General features: G+C 36.8%; 1 protein-coding gene across 1 annotated transcript in view; it reads left to right on the plus strand.

Moving 5' to 3' along the window:
- The first annotated feature begins 2,737 nt into the window (after window positions 1-2,737).
- Window positions 2,738-23,672, plus strand: part of LOC144970748 (D-glucuronyl C5-epimerase B-like) — a 45,286-nt gene continuing 24,351 nt past the window's right edge. Inside the window, exons 1-2 of the mRNA XM_078910735.1 lie at window positions 2,738-3,247; window positions 6,507-6,886. The gene's annotated coding sequence lies outside the window, so the exon portion shown is untranslated. The remainder of the gene's footprint in view (window positions 3,248-6,506; window positions 6,887-23,672) is intronic.

Below are 23,672 nucleotides of genomic sequence, written 5' to 3' on the forward strand. Positions count from 1 at the left end.
CTCTCTTCCGCTTACGTCGGAAGTTATTTTATTCTCTCTCTCTCTCTCTCTCTCTCTCTCTCTCTCTCTTCTTTATATATATATATATATATATATATAATATATATATATATATATATATATATATATATAATATCATATATCCATCTAACTATCTCTCTTGAGCCTTTAAAGAACGCAATATCCACTAAACGTGTTGAAAGCGCTTTACAAAGGGTCTCTTACAAACAGCAACACGTAACATAATATAGAACGAGACATGATGCCTGCTAGGCGATATTACACCTATTTTTATTCCGGCAGAGACAACACTGTTAACGGAAGGTACTCATTTTACACCAGAGTACGGTGAGAGAATTTGAGTACAAAGCCTTTATGCGCCGAGGGAGGCTCGAACACATGACTTTCCGATCCTAAAGCGAGTGTCATACCACTAGATATGAAGTGAATAGAAAAGTGCCAGAAGACAATAGAGAATAAAAATTTTTCGCGGCGGTGGTGGGGTTTGAACCTGCGACCTTATTGGTACGACAACTCCGCCTGGCAGGTGAGAGCGTGGCTCTACCGTGTGAGCTATCCACGAACACCAAAATATTCGTTTCAAACTCAAAGTCATTACTAGATCCCTCTCTCACCCACTTCTTGAGACCGCCGATTCGTTCGTACACCACCATCGCGAATAATTTTGACCAGCAGTTAAGCCTAATAGCCAATATTCTCAACACAAACATATAACATAGAAACGATTGAGACATTGAGTATGCTCCGGTGTATGGGGTGAATTTATTTTTATTCTTACTTTATTCTTTTTATTTTTACTCACTTTTCTGTCATACCACTAGACCACATAAACCTCATATATATATATATATATATATATATATATATATATATATATATATATATATATATATATATATATCTCCTGCTCTCTCTCCCTCCTCTCTCTCTCTCTATCTCTCTCTCTCTATCTCTCCACTCTCCCATCGACTCCCCATTACAGGCCGTTTTCGGTTCCGCTAGGTAGATCTTTGCCCAACTCTGAAAAAAACACATTATAAAAATGTTGGCCAGAAAATTCATCATTTAAATACCAATCATAAAAAGACCCGCATCTTGTCAAAAAAAAAAACCCTCTCTAACTTCAAGAAATTATTCAAGGTGGTCACCATTATATCATTTGTTTACGTCGATGGAATATAGAGACATAGACGCACACGGAAACAAACTTTACTCGAATATTACATTCGGTTCGTTCCAAGTCGCTGCTCTCTTGGCTCTGTCGTTTGCATTTCAGCTTTCATACTTTCATTCACCATTTTCTAATCCGCTCCTTGCTTCTTGCCCATGTACGAGGGGTCCGTAGTATTGTAATATGTACATTGAAGTCCGCGAGAAGTCAACTCGCTTAATGTGCAAATCTGGCTCAAAAGCCAGCTTGCCAATATCAAATTAAGAAATTAAGGAGCAGATAAAGAACTGAACAAGTGTGTATGAAAGGTGCCAGACAAAGCAAGTCCTTCAGTTTTTGATCGATTAAAATGACCTTCATCTTATCAAAAACTCTCAAACCTGGGAATTCCTTGAACAATTTCTTTGAAGTCCCAACAGTTTTTGACCAGTTGAGGGTCATTTTAATTGATCGATATTTGAGGAACGAGTTTTCTGGCCCAAAATTGATTGAGTGCGTTGTTTTTTTTGTTTTTGTTTTTGTTTTTTGTTTTTGTTTTTTTTGTTCAGACACAGCAGTACAGTCGACATGTAACCTATCCATTATTCATTTTCCTCTGGAGGACAGAGAGTTTTGACCTTTGCTACTACTTCTACTGCTATAATTTATATTACTACTACTACTACTACTACTACTACTACTACTACTACTACTACTACTACTACTACTACTACTACTACTACTACTACTACTACTACTGCCACTACTACTACTACGACCACCACCACCACCGCTGCTACTACTACTACTACTACTACTACTACTACTACTACTACTACTACTACTACTACTACTACTACTACTACTTCTACTGCTACCACTATTAGTGAGACAGACAGTCATAAAACAGTCAAGAAAAAGTATCATTTCTTCTTGACACCGTTAGTACAATGATATATACCCTTATCACAACTCCCGTACCTAAGGCTTTATGTGGGGCAAATGGCTAGAATTAGAAGGACAATCCCCTCTTGGTTTTAAATTAAACCAATGCAACCCATTGGTATTTCAAAAGTTCTCAAGGCAATTTATTTGAATGTGCACCAGATAAAAATAAATATGGTAACGTGACCTGATAAACGGTGGAACAATACTTTTTCTTCTCCTTTTGGTAGGAAAAAACAACAAAACATCGTTTACAGCCTGCATCTGTATTATAGTTAGTAAGTTACAATGACGATAATAAACTAGATAGGTGTAGTAAAATGTTTGCCTACAAATGCCCTGGTATAGCCCCAAAAGTCCATCTAAGAACATTGTCTGTCTTCCACCTAAGAGAATGCGAGACAGAGAGTAAATTTTAGTGAACAACATTTTCGTGAAGAGAGTAAAATCGTGTATACCATTTGCACTCCGGGTTAAGTATATAATATATCGTATGGAGAAGGGAGTAAATATTCTCGCGGAGTAATTCTCTCGTGTTACACCGGCGTCCAGTCATTCATCGATGTGCGGATTCGGCTCATTGCAGTGATTTTAAAGGGAACAACTGGGACGCTTAGAAACAGAACACATTGTGATGCGGTCTCGTGAAGGGACGAGCAGTCGAAACGAGGTGAATGAAGGAAGGAAAGAAGTAAGGAGACGGGAGGTCGTGCGTGTCCGGCCTTGTGCGTGTGTGTGTGTAAGTACGTGTGTGTACTACCGTGTTTTGTGTTTATTTTCTGAAAGGACAAAAGTCGCAGGTACTCCCGATTCTTTGGATCGGCAGACAGACCAGTCGACTATCACCGTTTGTGTGAGACTTGGGGTCACTTCGATCCCGATGTTAAAAAACACTTTGTTGATTTTTTATTCCTTTGTTTCAGAATAGGACTCAGGTCCGTGTGTGTCTTCTGCTCAAGCTGATTTCTTTGATCTTTAGCGGTGTATATAGTTTTAAGAAAATTGTCATCATAATGTACTAAAGTGTGTTTTGGTCAAAACATTTTAAGTGTCATTACTTCTTAAAAAAGGAATAATTCTTGGTCAAAGGATGCAAAACAACTGGAGCTTATTTTGATATTAACGTCTGAGGTAACTAAAAGCGATGTTGAATGTGCTTAAATATAGTATAAGCAGATAACTGAAGCATACATTGTATTGTTAATATCTTATAATTAAAATGATATTACATTATTTATGTATTCCATCGTTTGATTGATTGATTAATTGAATCATTGATTTATTTATTCATCGATTGATTGACTGATTGATCCATCGATTGATTGATTGAGTGGTTGATAGATTGATGAATTAATTGTCTGGTTGACTAATTGAATGGCTGATTGAATGATTGATTGATTGATTGATTTGTTAATTCATTGAATGGATGGGTGTTTCACATGGTTTGAGGTTCTTGTGCTCTCTCTCTCTCTCTCTCTCTCTCTCTCTCTCTCTCTCTCTCTCTCTCTCTCTATGTGTGTGTGTGAGTGTGTGTATTATGTGTTTGTGTGTGCACTTTGCCCCGCACTGTAATGTACATGTCATTTAAACATAAAATTCTGAAACGTTGTCTATGAAACAGTGCCCGGACAAAGCAAGAATAAAAAGTCCAAGTAAAAAAAACCAAATATCCCCAAATATAATCAATTCACGACCCCTAGATCTCTGGCTGATTATTAGGGATGTTTGTTTTGTTTTGTTTTTAATGTGTTTTTTTTTTTTATCTGCTTTGTTTCATCTTCATCATTTCACATTTTTATCTTGCACCAGTGCCTGCTCTCATATTTTCATGATGAGTATAGCCTTTCAAACTGTAAAAACCTGAAATTTCATGAGTTTTTTATAAAGCAAATAATCACGAAATGTGTACAAAGCGCTTTACAGGGTGTCCCTAGCCAACAACAACCCTAAATATGTAGCGCGAGACATGGCACATGACATGACGTCTGTAAGGCGATATTACAATTTTTGTTCTGACAGATACAAACAACGCTATTAAATCCTAGGCACTCATTTTACACCTGGGCACAATGAAAGAATGTGAGTAAAGAGCATTTTCCAAGGATTCATCTATGCGCCGCTCAGAGCGGAAATCGAACCCAGGACCATTCGATCCGATGGCGAATGTCATACCACAAGACCAGGCATCTTTTTAAAAATATAAACAAACAAAAAAACCACATTATAAAAAGTGTGGTCAGAAAACTTCTTGTCGTTTAATTAGGCCACCCTGACTATGGGTTACATAATTTGTGCATTAAAATAAGAGTTTTTATATAGCGCAATATCTACTCGAAGTCTCAAAGCGCTTTACAATGGGTCTCAGGTCAACAGCAACACTGACTTAACATGTAGGACGAGACATGACGCCTGTTAGGCGATATTATAATTTTTTTTTCGGACAGAACAACGCTGTTAACGGTCTGGTACTCATTTTACACATGAGTACGGTGAGAGAATGTAAGTGACGAGCCTTTTTCAAGGGCTCAACTATGCGCCGAGCAAGGCTCGAACCCAGGACCATCCGATCTGAAAGCGAGTGTCATACCACTAGACCACATAGCCGCATAAAAAGCCAATGAACTTGATCATAATTTATATAGTGCAATGTTCACTAAGCGTCCTCAAAGCGCTTTACAATGTAAGGCTTCATCGTAAAAAAATATATGTATATAAAAAAGAGATTGTTTATCATAGCAATAAGATTACTCTTATATATGAATTATGAAAGTTTTATATGAGAACTCGTTGACCATGATATATATTACGGTAGATTCCCTCTTGACCAATGGTCAATATTGGTTATTTGATAAGATTCAATATTTGACTGACCAATTACAAGACGGACACGACTTGTACAAATTAAGTATGGAAAGAGTCCTGACCACTGGATCACGTGACCATTCGACCAACGACAACCCCAATGCTGCCATACTCTGGAAAACACATATTTAAAAATTTGGCCAGAAAACTCGTCCTTCAAATATCGATCGATTTAAATGACCCTCATCTTGGCAAAAACTCTCAAACCCGGGACTTCGCAAGTCCCGGGTTTGAGAGTTTTTGCCAAGATGAGGGTCATTTAAATCGATCGATATTTGAAGGACGAGTTTTCTGACCAAATTTTATTTTTAAATATGTGTTTTTACAGAGTACGGCAAAATGGACATATGACTACAAAATCAATAAATCAATTCTTTGATATTGTACTAGACACGGAGTTACATAACTATCAAAGTTAAATAGAAGGGAGAAGTCATTGACTGGTGCAAGGTGAAAATATGTAGCTCTGTGTTAGACACATTATACCGGTTGTCAAACACCAAAAAAAAAAAAATCGTCCCGAAATTATTTTTTTAAAACCCCAAAAGAAAGCCACCACACCCCCCCCCCTTCCCCCCCCCCCCCCCCCCCCCAAAAAAAAACAACCACAAAAAAAAAACAAAAAAAAAAAACGACAAAACAAAACAGCTCCCCCCCCCCCACCCAAAAAAAAAAAACAAACAAAAAAACAAAACAAAACAAAACAAAATAAAACAAACAACTAGGTCTATTTATTTAGTAATCATATCAATGTGGTTTTTAACTTTTCAATTTTATATATTATATGAGCAGTTTTGATTGGAACTAGGCGCTATATAAATTTATTATATTATTATATTTTTATAACTTGAGAATTTGTACTAGGCAATATCCACTAAACGTGCTCAAAATGCTTTACAACGAGTCCCTAGCCAATAGCATGGTACTTATTTCTATGATTGTCATGAAACGGCAATACGAGATAAATTCAAAATTTTCAGAGATACTAATTTTTTTTTCTGGGGGAAAAATAAACAACAACAATAATAAATGGGAATGGAAATTTTCATTTGGTTCGTACGAAGACAGATAATGAGGACAGCGCTGATCTCTCATCTCTTATTCGTCTTTAGCATCTCATTTATCCTGTTTTGTTGACAAAGGGGAAACCCGAAATTACTATGTTATTGTTTGTCTTTGTGAATAAAATTTATGCTTCTATTCCCTTTTAGTATTGATTATTTCTCGAATTTCAAGCAGTAACATTTACAAGTTTTCTTCTGATGAAAAACAGACATAAGTGAATCGGTATATAGATAAATAAATGCATAGATAAATAAATAAATTGATAAATTAATGAATAAGAAAATGAATGAATAAATAATTGAATAAATAAATAAACAAATAAATAGATAAATAATACTAACCATAATAAAAACAAACAATCTATAAAAAAGAAGAAAAAAGAAATGGAATATTCAGAGAATAAAATGGTCATACTATAATATTTACGTTTCATTTTCCTTTCTTTTCTCTCTATTTTCCCCAGGTAAAGCTAAATGAACCAGCTCCACTTCAAAATATAATAATATGATGTGACTTCTCCTAGGCAGATGCTATAAAAATTCCAGCATGTGAAGAAAACGTTAAGGGAATACCTCAGGAATACCTCAATTACTTCTTCAGTTCACTATTACTCCTAGACTACCTACGTAGATTGGACATTCATCCATCCATCCAACCTTCAGTCTGTACATCCGTTTATTCATTCATTCTTTCGTTCAGTCATTCGTTCGTTCAGTCATCTGGAACGAAGAACAGAAGCACAATTTGGCCGGAACAAAAAGGCTAAAATAAAACAACAACAGAAGGTTGAGGTCGTAGAGAGGCAAGGATTATTAATTACTCTCGGACTTATGAACAAGAATGGTATGTACTATTTATATTTACTACTACTACAATTACTACTACTACTACTACTACTACTACTACTACTACTACTACTACTACTACTACTACTACTACTACTACTACTACTACTACTACTACTACTACTACTATTACTGCTACTACTACTACTACTACTACTACTACTACTACTACTACTACTACTACTATTACTAGTACTACTGCTACTATTACTACAACAACAACAACTACTACTACTACTACTACTACTACTACTACTACTACTACTACTACTACTACTACTACTACTATTACTAGTACTACTGCTACTATTACTACAACAACAACTACTACTACTACTACTACTACTACTACTACTACTACTACTACTACTACTACTACTACTACGACGACGACGACGACGACGACGACTACTATAACAAAACTATTGAAAGACCAATAGAGCTGGGGCTAATCCATTGTAAAAAACAAATCTGGAGTCCATCAGGTATAGAACCTGTTCTGGTCCTTCTGTGTGTGAAGCGAGTGCTCTCCCAATTGAGCTATCTGGACATCCATATATATATATATATATATATATATAATATATATATATATATATATATATATATATATATAATATATATATATATATAGGTATAGTGTTGATGACAAGATTGTACACAGTGTCCTATTTTATTTTCTAGGTTGTGTCCAGTGTCAAGTGTTGAAGTCACTTGTCAAATGGTCGCTTATTTATAGCCATTGCATAGCATGACTTCATTATGACTATAGTTGTAAGGTACAGGGCCATTTTTAAACCGACATATTATATAAAAGGCATAGATGGATGGATGGATGGATGGATAGATAGATAGATAGATGGATGGATGGATGGATGGATGGATGGATGGATGGATCGATGGATGGATGGATGGATGGATAGATAGATATATAGATAGATGGATGGATGGATGGATGGATAGATAGATAGATAGATGGATGGATGGATGGATGGAGATAGATGAATAGAAAGATTGATGGATGGATAGATCAATAGTTATTTAGATAGATAAATATATATCAAATAAATAGATAGATTGGTAGTTAAAAAGAAAATTAGAGACATTGATACATACATAGAAAGAAAGAAAGAAAGAAAGAGAGAGAGAGAGAGAGAGAGAGAGAGAGAGAGAGAGAGAGAGAGAGATAGAAAGAGAGAGATTGTTTTAAAAAGTAAGGTTTAAGTCACGTGTCAAATGGTCCCTTATTTATGGCGACGACACGATTTCGTATAGATTATTGGGTGCACGATCATAATTTTCAAACAAACATATTATATAATAGATAGAGGGACATTTAAAGAGAGAGAGAGAGAGAGAGAGGCATTGTTTTAAAAAGTAAGGTTTAAGTCAGGACTTTACATAACAAATCTGAAGAAGAAAAATGCTCATTGAAATCGTGACGAATAATGTGACAATTTTCCTATAGTTGGTAAAGGCAACGGCTAATGCACAAATCAATTATCCCAACGGAGCGGTCATTTTGCATGTCCACTAATTGTCCAGGCACAGGACTACCAACTCGCCACCCATTTACACCAATCCCACTTCCCCCCCCCCCCCCCCCAATTTCCACTTAATTTACGCTGCCAATGGTTTTTTCCCCATCCAGAAAGCACATCGATATTACATTCCACTCCCACCTCCTCAAATCTCCCCACCATTCACTAGAACGGACGTCTCAATTGTACTGCGTAACTCTGAACAAAGACTTTTTAAAAGTTTTGGTAAAATATACCGTCCTCCAAACATAGATCGATTTAAATTACTCTCATCTTGTAAAAAAAATAAATTGAAAATAGAATAACGAAAAAAGCAAACAAAAACAAACAAGCCTACTTCTAAAACCTTGATGCTCAATGAAGAATTCTGAAGTCCCAGGTTTGAGAGTTTTTAACAAGGCGAGAGTAATATTTATTGATTCATGTTTGAAGAATGAGTTTTCTGGCCAAAATGTAAAAAAATGTTCCTTTTTTTTCTTTTCTTGTTTTTGTTTTAGAGTAAGGCAGCGTAGCCTTCGTAAAGCCCACATTCTCAATGTTGTTTTAACAACGAGTGATGTGTCGACCGTCTTTTGGTTTAGTAGCAAAATGAGTCGGCCGTCTTTTGGTTTAGTAGCAAAAATGAGTCGACCGTCTTTTGGTTTAGTAGCAAAAATGAGTCGACCGTCCTTGTGATTTGGTAGCAAAATGAGTCGACTGGTCTAGGGTTTGGTAGCAAAATGAGTCGGCCGTCCTTGTGATTTGGTAGAAAATGAGTCAGCCCTCCTTGGGTTTGGTGTCAATATAAGTCAGCTATCTATCTATCTATCTATCTATCTATCTATCTATCTATCTATCTATCTATCTATCTATCTATCTATCTATCTATCTATATATCTGTCTGTCTGTTAAGAAAGCAAGCTTATGCAAAAAGGTTACACAAGAATTTTAGTGCAAAATTGTCAATTATACCAGCAAATGGGTTTATTGGGTGCACGATGCAGGTATATCCAGTAAAACTTGGTCTGTGAATGATACGTTTGGGACAGTTTTACGTCCAAGTTAGTGGACTGGTTATCGTGTTGAGAACTAGTTAATCAATCTTTTAAATGGTTTGGGTTTTTTTTTTTTTTGTGTGCATGAGAAACTGATATTTATCAAAATAATATTATATCATAAAAGGCGGGGTTTTAATATTAATATTTAGAATTTAACAAGATTCAGGTTGAGTATGATTTGTTTTTACTATTAGAGAGCCGTTTTTAGACTGACATGGGGCGGTCAAAATCAGTAGGAGGAGTGGTTTGAAGGAATTGTGGGGAGAGTTTACAATAGGGTATAAAATCAAGTGTTTCTGATCAAACCGGGATTCTACTTTCTGATTCAATTCGATTCTACAATCGATTCTATACTATTCTATTTTACTTTGGGCTGCACTTTTTAAAGTCTTTAGACTTTTTGTAGTATGCTGCAAGTTCTAACATCCTACAAAGCAAAATGACTTAACATTTGGATTGATTTTACGGATTTGAAATTTATGACACTGAGTGAATTATGACCATGCTTTTTTATTTGGATTTCGAATTCATCACAACAAATAAAGCAGTAAGAAATGAAACTTGGAATCTGGACATTGATTTGAATATCTTGATGTTGTACATCCAATTGTTCTCATTGGCCCTTGAACTCTTTTGTCATTATTAACATCTACAACACAATGCAAAGGAACATCATTACCATCTATCAAAAAGCCACTATACGATCAAAAGCCTTTATATTTGTGTGCAACTACGCCACGAACTATCTATCTATCTGTCTGTCTATCTGTCTATCATCCTTTTTATCTATCTTTCAATCTTATCTATCTATCTATCTATCTATCTATATATATATATATATATATATATATATATATATATATATATATATATATATTAGAAAAGAGAGACAGATTATATATATATATATATTACCTGTGCCATTTCTTGATTAGAAAAGAGAGACAGATTATATATATATATATATATATATATATATATATATATATATATAATCTGTCTCTCTTTTCTAATCAAGAAATGGCACGGGTAACATTTAATTGAATCTAGTTGTAGCTTTGGGAATAATGAACGAACCAATACGCGATAGTCAGTCCATTTGACACTCCCACCATTGCAGACCATAAAGTACTCACCTACATACAATAATAGCAATCCTACGGCCAATTAGAAACAAGCCCGTACCCTTGACCACCCAAAATTTGCCATGTTGTTAGCACGGGTATCATTTTACAGGTAGTCGATAGGGTACTGCTTGACACTCGTAAAACGCCTTTTTGCATTTTGACAGAAAATTGGTACTTTATATTACTCGTAGGGCAAGGCGGGGAAATTCCACACCCAACTTTTTCAGTTTATTGTCATAAAGTTTCTATTGATGAGGTGAACACACAACAGAATACAATTACCCCACAGCCATTCACATTTGGATTTTGTACAAAGACATGTAACATTTAAAACTGAAACGACACTTTAAAAATTCAAAATTTTCTCTTTATTCGCATATTCACCATTTTGGGGTAATTCCACTTCCATCATGACAAGCATGCAAAAACGAGAATTAAAGAATCAGGAACAATAATTCACGTCTGAAATTAACACAACAACAATCTTTGTAGACCATGACATGAGACCAATAGACCTAACCGGGGGTCCCGATAGCTCGGTTGGTAGAGCACTCGATTCACAATCAAAGGGGCGGAGATCGATCCCGGGTGCAGCCTAGCGATTTGAGTAAGCAATAAGTATCTTCTCCGATTCTGCTTTATCTTTTCTTGACATGGTCATGGACCGTTCCCCAGTTTAGGTTGTATAATTTGGCAGCGCATTTGCAGCCCATCCCTCCAGATGTAACGAGATCCACCGCTTTCGCCATATCTGCATGGTCATAGGACACCGTCTTTTCTTGTAATTCATCACCATGATTAACCAATCTCTATTGAAAAATGAAAAAAAAACATGAACAGAAATCCCTTCTAGATCCAGCTCTAAAGCATGGGCATACATAAGTAACATCATGTAGGCCCATCATAAGGCTGATTATTCAAACAATATTAATAGGTTACACACTTATAAGAATTTTGGATGACGTGCTTTTCTAAGAAAAACAATTAGTAAACTATGTTGGGGCAATTCTACACCAGCTTGACACCTTGTCTCAAATACTGAAGAATTGGGGGAGACTTAATTCAGCTCTACAAGATGATACATAATAGAAATGATATGAATCCATCAATTATGTTTACATTTTCCAAGATAACGTATACCAGAGGCGACAAATATAAATATATTTTCCAAGATTTCAGACCAAAATAAGACCGAACTAATTTATTATACGTATTGTGAAAACATGGAATAGTCTCTGTTTTAACACAAAAAATACATGTTCTTTGAATCAATTTAAAATCTTAGTTAATAGGGAGCTAAAGTCTCTGATATTTAAGTATGACTAAAATGTTTTATTCTATTTAACTAAAAAAGAAATATAAAATTTTTATTTAATTGATTAATTTCTGAATTCAATTTGATTTTGTTAATTTTTATTTATTTATCTATTCATTTATTTGTTTGTTTAATTTAGCTATTGATCTATTTATTTATTTACGTATAAGACTTTGAATTTTCCATTACTTTCATGATTTTATAGACTGGTTTGCAAATGTTGACAAGTAAAATGCATGACATTTGAAACAATGTTAAATCATGATAATTTATCAGAGAACGTATGTATGATTATTATCCTTATTGCTTTCATGATTATTTTTGTCATTAATATTTCATTTTATTATGAACTTTGTACATTTAGGATTCATTCGACCATGACCAATTTTCAATTACAAGTTTTCTATGACAGTATTTTTCGATTTTATATTGCCGCATTGATATATTTTTTCCTTACATTCAATGTTGTGTAAAACTGTATGTGAACGATACAATGCAATCTATATGAGATTCTGTAATTATAAACTATTGTATAAGGCATTTAAAGGATAATTCCTATATTAAACCTTTAGCAAGATAAGATAAGATAAGACAGATAGGATTTTGATCTAGTATTTTTTTAAAAAAGACACGAGAAATTCGAAACCTGTAGGGTGTGGAATTTCCCTGAAAATAGGCACAGCAACTTGCTTAAGGCATCTAGAAAAGTTTTGGGGTAAATTTTACATGAGTTGCATTTACCTTCAATGGGCTCTTAAAAACTTGAAAAATTGTCAGAATTCAATAGTAGTAAAAGTGGCTGCTTCGTGTGTTCAAACAGGAAATAGAAATCAAAGGCAGTTAAAACTTTGAACAGTATCCAATGGGTCTTTTTGCATTCTCTCTGCGACGAGCTTGATATAATGAATGTGGGTGTGGAATTACCCCACCTTACCCTACATGTCTTTTTTAAAAATATATTATGAATGACAATGAGCTGAATGACATCAACTTCAGAAACTATGGAGCAGGCAGCGGTTTAAGATAAAGATCTGAACAAGGTTGTAAGAAATTATGCCAACTATCGGGAACCTCTGTGGTGTAATGGTAGCACGTCTGACCGGTAATCAGAAGGTCTGAGGTTCGATCCCCAGTCGAGGATGACTGATTTTTTTGGGATGCTTTTTTTTTCATGTATTTTTCTTTCTTGCTTTGACAGGCACAGTTTCTTACACACTTGTTCAGATCTTTGAGTGACATCAACTTTGTTCCTTCATGTTTAGTGTTGCTGTTATCTGGGTACTGGGGACTCCTTTTAAAGCGTGTTCATCACGTTTTATGGATATTACGCTAAATGAATGCTCAAAAAAAAATGCTAAAAGTATGAAGTACATTACACATTTTACGGCCAAATTATTTTTAAAGTTTATAATCAGTATATGGCTGTATATTATTATGGCTATATGGATAACAGGCTGGTTTGACTGGCTGGCCATTACTGTTATATTCCCCACGGGTTTAAATACCTCATACCTTGTAGCTTAACGAGATATCTGTTAGGATATATTAAATGTAGGATGAAATTGGCATGGCTTAGGTGTCAATTTCAGTCTCTATCTCTCTCTCTCTCTCTCTCTCTCTCTCTTTCTTTCTTTCTTTCTTTCTCTCTCTCTCTTTCTTTCTTTCTTTCTCTCTCTCTCACACGTTCACACACACTTTCATACACACTCTCTCACTCTCTCTATCTACCTATATATCTTTCTCTCTCTCACTCTCTCTCTCTCTATCTCTCTCTCTCTCTCTCTCTCTCTCTATATATATATATATATATATATATATATATATATATATATATATATATATATATATATAATATCGCCCCATTACTGCATGTCGAGCACTTTTCGTACCATATTTGTATCAAACACGATTCCCCCTCTCCCCCTCTCTCTCTCTCTCTCTCTCTCTCTCTCTCTCTCTCTCTCTCTCTTTGTCTTGCTCTCCCTTTCTCTCCGGGTCACCTCAACAAATGACCGGATTGACACATGATACGAGCCTCTTCGCCTTACTAAATTGCGTGAGTACAATGCCGTATCTACTTTGAAAAAACATTTCTAAAAAAAAATTGGCCATAAAACACGTCCTTAAAACAATTGTCAATTAAAACTATCTACCCATATCTTGTCAACAAATAAAACTATTAAACCTGAGATTTGAGTGAATATTTCCATGAATTTCCAAGTTTGAGAATTTTTAACAAGATTGGGGCCATCTTAAGTTCATCGATATTTGAAAAACGAATTCCGTGACCAAATTTTTTTAAATGTCTTTTTTTCAGAGTACGGCAGATCTGGGAATTGGTTTGTTGACAATTACTGCATTACTGTGGCAAAACGGTTTTTGTCACTTTGGTCAGAAATCACAATTTACTTCAAATCAATGCCAATCTTTTAAACCGATCCCAAACGTGTTAAAATGTTTTAATCCAGAGTCTTATAAAAAGTCTCATAGTTGGGACATTTTAATACGTGTTTATCTCCTGTCTCTCAGAGTCCTAAGGACCACAAAGCGTAGTTTATTCCCTTTTCTATTGCGTGAAACGGACAATAGCAATTGCTTACGACCCTTTGGATAGGATGCTAGTCTGTCGCAAAGTATTTTCCGTCAAATCTAACAGACCCAGCTACCCAATCACCGCTGGGTTGACAGAGAGGGGTGAGGGGGGAGGGGGTGTGGTCAGAGAAAAACATCTCGACTTCACTCGAGATCGATCTCGGTTACTTTGTGTGTGAAGTGAGTGTTCTACCCACTGAGCTATCCGCCCCCCCCCCCCCCCCTTTATGGTCATTTCAATCGATCGATATTTGGGGTAAATGTAAGCTGGTTTGTTTTGGCCATTTGTTAAAAAGTTGTTTTGTTAAAAGTTGATGAAACAAGTGGTGAGGTGTTGGACTAGTGACCCAAACGAGTGTTGTGATAACAGCGTGTCACAAAGAGACACATTATTCTATCCAATACTGATCTGCCCATGCTGGGCGACTGGTTTCATTTCACGGCTTGGTGGTGTTGCGACCATTCTGTCCCCTGGTTCAAGTCCTGCTGTGAGTGTCGAGAAGTTGAGTCATTCGCAAAGGTTCTTTATTCCCATTGTATGATGTCATCGCCCTCATGTGTAAAACGAGTACTCGACTCTTCTCTACAAACTCAGGCTTGAGAGTTTTTGATAAGTTAGAAGGCGGATTATTTATTTAATAGATTGATATTTGAAATAAAGCTACCTTAACGAGTATTCTTCCGTTTTCGTGGGGGGGGGGGGGGGGGGGGGGGGGGGGGGGGGGGGATAAACCCAACGCATTATAAAATTCTAGGCTAGGCCAGAAAACTCGTCCTTCAAATATCGATCAATTAAAATGACCATTATCGTGTAAAAATAGAAAATAAAAAATGAAAATTTAGTTGAAATAGTCGTCAGGGGTGTGCAACGGGGAAACTGTGGGTTTATGTCCAATGCACTGTGACCCGAGATGTTCCGGGTTCAATTCTGTTTTTAATCTGAGTACTACATTATCAATTTTAAGCCACTGTGCCTTGTCCTAAAAACCTGAAGATATTAATTTTCATACCCCCCCCCCCCCCCCCACTCCCAATCCAATGACGGATCCTAGTGCTCCATTTTTACAATAATTTGGCTCTAAGGGCAACGCGTTCCCATCAAACACTTACAAACGCTCTCCGGAAAATTATTAGGTGGACAAATTATAAAATATGTAAGCGTCGCGTCAATTTGGTTTTATGTCTGAATTATCCCTAAATTAAATGAAAATAATAAACTCGAAGTAGAAGGGAAAACATAACCTAAAATACTCGAAGTAGATAGAAGGTAACATAACCACGTGACGCCCTTTATTGACATGATTCGGACAGTCCGAACAATCATTATTTATTTGAAAAAAAAGAGTGATAGCAGAACAAAGCAAACTAAACAGGTTCTGCTATAGAGGGTATGCGTTTGTGTTCCAAAAAATACTCACCTGTTCTATCCACCTGATCAATCGCACCGGCATACAAAACTATGTGTATCGTTAAATTATGTTGATTGATGCTTTGCATATAGGTAAAATCTCACAAAATTAAACATACCAACTTACAAAACTATGTGTAACCTTAAACGTTTATGGTCGGATTGAAATTGATGGTATGCGTTGAGTTAAAAAAAACTCACAACATCCGCAAGCCGAATATAACGTACCAACACAGAAAACTGTGTAACCTTAAACGTTGATAGTCTGATTGATATGATTTAGTGAGAACTCATCATTAAAATGAATGTCTAAAAACAATAACAAAGAGCTGGATGACGTCGATTTCGTTCTACGTACACTCCAGCACGAGGGAAGCTGATATTTAAGTACCGTTTGCCCATAAATCAAATTATATGTTTCCGGTATAATCAAGAAACTTCACATCCGCACTCTCAAACCATACGTCTACACTCATGAGCAACAACTAATTAATATGACGCCATTTGTGTTCATAATTGAGTGACGTCACAACCTTACGAAGACAACGCGGTTGAGAAATGGGTCGCAAGACAGATATCTTCAGAAATAAAAGCGCAGAGAAAAAAACATGTGTGCGCAACATTTGAAACGATAGGACAAGGAAGGAGAGACTTTTCTACGGGAAATTGTGACTGGTCATGAATCTTGGGTCCACCACTACGACCCACCCTGAATCCAAATTGCAGTCAATGGAATACAGGCAAAAATCTTCTCCAAGCCCAAGGATATTCAAAGTCATTGTCTCTACGAGAAAGGTTTTGTTTACCATTTTCTGGGACATGGAAGGCATAGTTCACATGGAATTTCTTGAACAAGGACAAACAGTGAACTCCAAACAATATGTTTCAACTCCACGAGCCCTCAAAAATAGACTCGCACGTGTTCGAGGTGGTAGATATTCGATATTGCAGCATGACAATGAATGCACGACCACACACTAGTCGTCAATTCGGTTCAAACTTCCGACCCTACAGCTCCCTGCCTAGCCCTGCATTTAGTCCAGATCCTGCCCCATCTGACTATTTCTTGTTCCCCCAGCTCAAGAAGTATTTGAAAGAAAACCGTTACAGCAGTGATTTGGAGGTAGTGGCAGAATAATGATGTCGAGCAAAATCACCTGGGTACCTCGTTGACGGCATGCGCCAAATAGTTCGGCGTTGGCAGCTCTGTGCTGCTCGTGATGGCAATTATGTGGGAAAATAAATGGTACGATACGTAGCTGAGATTCTGGGCTTTCTTTTCCTGTTTTATGTTTGTATGTGCTGTTGGAAACAAAAAAAAAAAAAAAGTTATAATGAAACGGTACTTAACTATTATCAGCTCGCCCTTGCAGCTATTAAAATTTTGAACCCTGCCAGAACTTTTGAATCACCCTGTAGATGGATGAATATATAAATTAATGGATAGCGTCCTCTATAGGCTTCTTCCTTTTTGTTAAGTGTTGCTGTTGACTGCTGACCTCTTTTAAAGCGTTTTGAACTCATCAAGTGGACATTGTTCTATTTTTTTTAAATGAATGACGTTGACGTCACACGGTTCTTTTTTGTTGTAATAGACCGCTAATTGAAAGTGAGAGCGAAGGAGAGAGAGAGAGAGAGAGAGAGAGAGAGAGAGAGAGAGAGAGAGAGGGGGGGGGGGGGGGGGGGGGGGGGGAAGACGGTCTCACAAAACACTGAGCTATCCACGCATACAAAAATATAATATTTAGACTTTCAAACTTAGTACCTATTATGCGAACTCTATTCTCTCAATCACTATCTATCTCTCTATCTATCCGAACCAGGCGCTGGCTCGGTGTCCTATAAATTGGATCCTGGGTTTGGCTTCCTCTGTGAGAAATGTGTCACATAATATGCAGACCTGCCAACTTGAGAATTTTTAAAAAATTGATTTTTAGGAGATAATAATCGTAGTCGCTATACTTAACTTTAATGATGAACAATTTACCTTCACGCGAATTAAATAACACTTTAAAATCCTTAAAAATATAATTAGGTATGGATAAACGTTCATTTTGAATAAGTTTTATTGATTTTGAGACGCTTATAAAGTTCTGAAATTGTAGCGAAAATTTCGTAATGATACGATCTTTTGTAAAAGTATGCAGGTCTGCATATTATGTGACCAATCGCTACTTAGAGCTATCATGTCGTGATGAAGCGGAAGTTTTAATCATATTATTAAGAGCATTTGTGCGGTTTCGTGGTCAAGGGATATAACACTCGCCTTTGGATCTGGTTCGAGTCCCGTTCTTGGGGGCGCAAAGTCAAGTCCTTGGAACAGTCTCAGACTCTTGACTCACATTTTTTCTCAATGTTCTCAGGTGTAAAATGAGTATAATATAGCCGGTTTTAAGGATGTCTTATTCATTCGTAGAAACCATCGTGCCCTAAATAATAGTGATTACACGTGTAATGTCTTCTTAATAGTGGACACAACTAAGGGGCATAAACTGTTATAAACGCATTCCCTCAATAGACATGTTGGTATAAGTCATGAGATGTTGACAATGTCAACAAGCGATACACGCGTGTCTGTCTCATGTCCACAAGTACGCTGTCCAATGGCCCAAGAATGGATGATACAACATCCTGGAATGGACGTTACAGTATCTACGTACTTGTTATCGTCATCGTGTAGGTATTTGGTATTTAATTTAGTATTCAACAGATGTACCGTACTGTGGAAGACGGAGTACATTTAATTAGTAGGTTTCTTTAGCAATGTTCCTCTAGTTCTTTGTCTCTCTTCTCCTTCTCCCTCCTTTTTCAATATCATCATCATCATCACATCATCATCATCATCATCATCACATCTCATCCATCTCTCTCCTCTCTCTCATCATCATCATCATCTCTCTCGTCATCTCTCTTCTCTCTCTCTCTCGTCATCTCCTCTTCTCTCTTCTCTCTCTCTTCTCTCTCTCTTCTCTCTCTCTCTTCTCTCTCTCTCTTCTCTCTTCTTCTTCTTCCTTCTTCTTTTCCTTCTTCTTCTTCTTCTTCCTTCTTCTTCTTCTTCTTCTTCTTCTCTCTTCTCTTCTTCTTCTTCTTCTTCTTCTTTTCTCTCCTCCTCTCCCTCTCTTTCTCCTTCTTTCTCTCCTCTCTCCTCCTCTCCTCTCTCTTCTTCTCTCTTCTTCTTCTTCTTCTTCTTTCTTCTTCTTCTTCTTCTTCTTCTTCTTCTTCTTCTTTCTTCTTCTTCTTCTTCTCTTCTTCTCTCCTCCTCCTCCTCCTCCTTTCTTCTTCTTCTCTCTTTCTCCCCTTCCTCTCTCTTCCTCTCCTTCTTCCTCTTCTCTCTTCTTTCTTCTTCTTCTTCTCTTCTTCTCTTTCTTCTTCTCTTCTCTCTTCTTTCTTCTTCTTCTTCTTCTCCTCTCCTCCTTCCTCTCTTTCTTCTTCTTCCTTCTTTCCTCCTTTCCTTTCCTCTCCTCCTCCCTCCTCCTCCTCCTCCTCCTCCTCCTCCTCCTCCCTTCCTTCTCTTCTCTCTCTCTTCTTCTTCTTTATTCTTCTTCTTCTTCTTCTCTTTTCACCCCCCCTCTTCCCTCCTCTCCTGCTCCTCTCTCTCTCCCTCCTCCTCCTCCTCCTCCTCTCTTCTTCTTTTTTTCTTCTTCCTCTCCTCTCCTCTTTCTTCTTCTTCCTCCTCCTCTTCTTCTTCTTCTTCTTCTTCTTCTTATTCTTCTTCTTCTTCTTCTTTCACCCTCCTCTTCCTCCTCCTGCTCCTGCTCCTCCTCCTCCTCCTCTTCTTCTTCTTTCTCTTCTTCTTCTTCTTCTTCTTCTTCTTCTTCTTCTTCTTCTTCTTCTTCTTCTTCTTCTTCTTCTTCTTCTTCTTCTCCTTCTTCTTCTTCCTCTTCCCTACCGAAGCATTCTATAGATAGTCCATATCATCATTTTTCGACCACAACCATCTGTAGCTGCTGGTATCGGTGTCAAAGTCACAACCGTAAGGATGGATGATGTAGATACATAAAAACATTGGACCAACTAGTGTTAATTTCAATCTCGTGGACGTGCTGGTATCCAACGATAGATCACGTTTTTTTTTATAGAAATAGAAGGATATAGTGATAAATAGAGTGATAAATTAAAAATCGATTAATAGGTAGATAGATAAATAGATAGATAGAATGTAGATAGCTAGGTAGCTAGATAGATCGATAGACAGATAGATGGATAGATAGATAGATAGAGATATGCCAAAGTTACCAATTAGAGAGCAGGCACTGGTGTAAGATAAAAACATGAAAACAGTGTTTAAAACAGTGCCAGACAAAGCAGAATTAAAATTTAAAAAGAGAAAGATGCACCCCAAACTACAGCCTGCTTCGACGCCCAAGACATGGTTAAAAGAAAACCAAGAACCCCCCCCCCCCCCCCCCCCCCAAATAACCTGCCTGCTTCCACGCCCAAGACACGGTTTAAAGAAATATACCGGAAAACATCACTCGTAATAACAGCCTGCTTCCACGCCCAAGACACAGTTTAAAGAAATATACCAGCAAAATTCATCCCAAAAACAGCCTGCCTTGACATTTTCAAGGCAGACTGATGTTATGGGGGATGGTTCTGTCTTGCTGTTTTGTTGTTTTTTTCTGCCTTTTCTGGCACTGTTTCATACACACCTTTTCAGATTTCTATTTAAAGCCTCTATTACACTGGCAGGCCATAAAGGTTATCTGGTTTAAGATCAGCTCGTCCATTTAGGTCAGATGGTATCTACAGCTTTTCTTAGTTCTCGTAGTCTGACTAGACCACGGTAGGGCTAAACCCATTTAAATTTGGCCAGAAACTGTTCAGTTCAAAGAGCAGTTGATTAACATGACCTATGACCCTCAACGTCTCCAAACCTGACACTCCCTTTGAATTCTTAGGCTTGTAAAAAAGGTCCCGAGTTCGATCACATCCCCCCCCCCCCGCTGCTGCGCTGTGTGGCCTTGAGCAAGTCAATTCGCCATAGCTCTATTTGCGGCGTTGCATTGCGGCTGACGCCTGAGTTATTCATCTTCCCTTGGAATAGACCCTAGAGACTCCTTACTCACATTCTCTCACCGCACTCTTGTGTAAAATGAGTACCTAGCCGTTAACAGCGTTGTCTCTATCGGAAAAAAATTGTAATGTCGCCTCATGGGCGTCATTTCTCGTTCTATATGCTACCTGTTGCTGTCGGCCTGGGACCCTGTGTAAAGCGCTCTAGTGGATTTTGCGCTGTATAAAAGCTGAAGTACGACAGTTAACTGATTAATGCAGTGAGAACAAGCTGTAGGTACGTGGGGCTGCTTCGTAAATTAAGAATGCATTTATTCCAATTACGATCATAACGATACATTTAAGTCGAGGTTATCGGGTGCTCGATCTGCCTATCGTCGACCGGGGTTGTCAGATTAATTTTGGAAAAAAATGCCAAACAAGTCACAGAAAAATGCCAAAATGGTATGAAAAAAATCCACATCTAAAGTGCACATAAGAGGAAATAAATCTTAATTTTCTTTTCCCGATATCATCATCATTATTATTATTATTATTATTATTATTATTATTATTATTATTATTATTATTATTATTATTATTATTATTATTATTATTATTATTATTATTATTGTTATTATTATTATTATTATTGTTATTATTATTATTATTATTATTATTATTATTATTATTATTATTATTATTATTATTATTATTATTATTATTATTATTATTATTATTATTATTTGATAATGACAGTTTCATGGCGTCTTGCCAATCTCAGGTTCAAATCCTGTATATTTTGTGAAATTGTTACTGATTTGTTCATCAATTATGTGAAAATAGATAACATGGAAAAAATCGCCAATATATTGTCAAATAGAAAAATTCTATATCGATCAAACGGCTTCAAAACACACCATTTTTTTTCATTTGGCATTTAAAACGCAAAATTGGCAATCTTGGTCGATGGGGTCATGTGATCTTATCTGTCAGTTTTGACTATCCATATTCTGAGGTAGAGGAATACCAGGATGTTTACATCTACAGAGCAGAAAGGTTTCTCACACAGGATTTTCGCCATTTCAACCAATTTCTCAGCTCAGGTCTACGTTGGTTAAGTTTCATTCTGATCGAATATGCGGCTATGTGGTCTTGTGGTATGACACTCGCTTTCGGATCGGAAGGTCTTGGGTTCGAGCCTCGTCGGCGCATAGTTGAGTCCTTGGAAAAAGCTCTTTACTCAGATTCTTTCACCGTACTCAGGTGTAAAATTAGAACCTGGCCGTTAACCGCGTTGTCTTATTTTTTTGTCATATCGCCTAACAGGCGTCATGTTTCGTTCTACATGTTACGTGTTGCTGTTGGTCAGGGACGAGGGACTCTTACCGAGCCTAGGAAGTCTTTCCATAAGGTCAACAAGTTCTCGAATTCGGTTTAAAAGCATATTATAACATCTTGTTCTCATGCATATCGAAGAAAATTTAGGAATACAAAATGACAAAATGGAATGGAATAGATAGTATTATGCGATTATTTCATTTCTTTGTATAATATATATTAAACGATTTTTTTTTTTTATCGGACCAAATAACACTACGAGCTTGCGAGTTTATTCCACCCCACCAAGTGCGATTCTTAGATATTTCGTGACCATTTGTATGGTAGTAGTATGTCGATTCGTCATAATTTGTTTTTTTCTCTAGCTGCTTGAATGAAATTGGACCAAAAGAAGAAAAAAATTGGATTTGTATTCATGCACTCCTAAAGATTATTTTCAGCTGTCTTTTACCCTTATTTTAAACCAATACAATGAGCGAAAATATTCTGTAATGGTTGAATAAATAGATTATTCAACTTGTTCAAAGCATTATTCAACGATTACGTATTTACTAAGAAATGATAGAGTTTTTCCAATGGGAGGGGTGGAATGATACTATTTCTTTTCGACAGAGATAACGTTGATATCCTTCAGCCACTCATTTTACACAGAAGATGTTAATGAAGAGCATTTGTCATCAAGGAATCAATGGGGTGGGGGGGGGGGATCTTCGACCGAGAGGTTTTGAAGAGTAGTCTCAGACCAGAATTGTCGTAATTTGAAGGAAAAAAATCGTTTTAAATATTTTAGCCAGAAAAACCGTCCTTCAAATATCGATCGATTAAAGTGACCCTCGTTAAAAACTCTCTCAGCTGGGACTTCCTCTTGAAGTGCAGATTTGAGAGTTTTTGACAATATGAAGGTAATTTCAATCGATCGATATTTGAAGGACGAGTTTTCTGTCCAAAAATTCAAATATTAGTTTTTCCAGAATACGGCAGGGTAGACAACAAAGCCATCCGTTCATATTCCAAATGTCTTAAAACCGTCCAAGCATCGACTGACCAGCGATAACAACAGTGATAGCACAACCTGTCTAATTACGGTGTATCCTCCCAAATTACCCCCTCTCAAAATAACTACCACAATGCTACTGCAATCTGAAGAAGACAAAAACACTTTGAAAAATTTTGGCCAGAAAACTCGCCCATCATATTATACAGATCGATTAAAATTACCCTCATCTTGTCAAAAACTGCTTAACCTTAAACTTCCTTGAAGTCTCAAGATTGAGAGTTTGTAGGAAAGATGTCGGTCATCGTAATCGATTGATATTTGATTTAAAGGACGAGTTTTCTGGTCAAAATTTTCTAATGTGTTCTTCCAGAGTACAACTGTATAGTATAGATCCATTCTGACCAGGCAGGGCCAGGCTTGATTACGACGAC

The sequence above is a fragment of the Berghia stephanieae genome, chromosome 4 (genome assembly GCF_034508935.2).
Source record: "Berghia stephanieae isolate SIO BIC M18660-M18661 chromosome 4, UCSD_Bste_1.3, whole genome shotgun sequence".
Taxonomy (NCBI): Eukaryota; Metazoa; Mollusca; class Gastropoda; order Nudibranchia; family Aeolidiidae; genus Berghia; species Berghia stephanieae.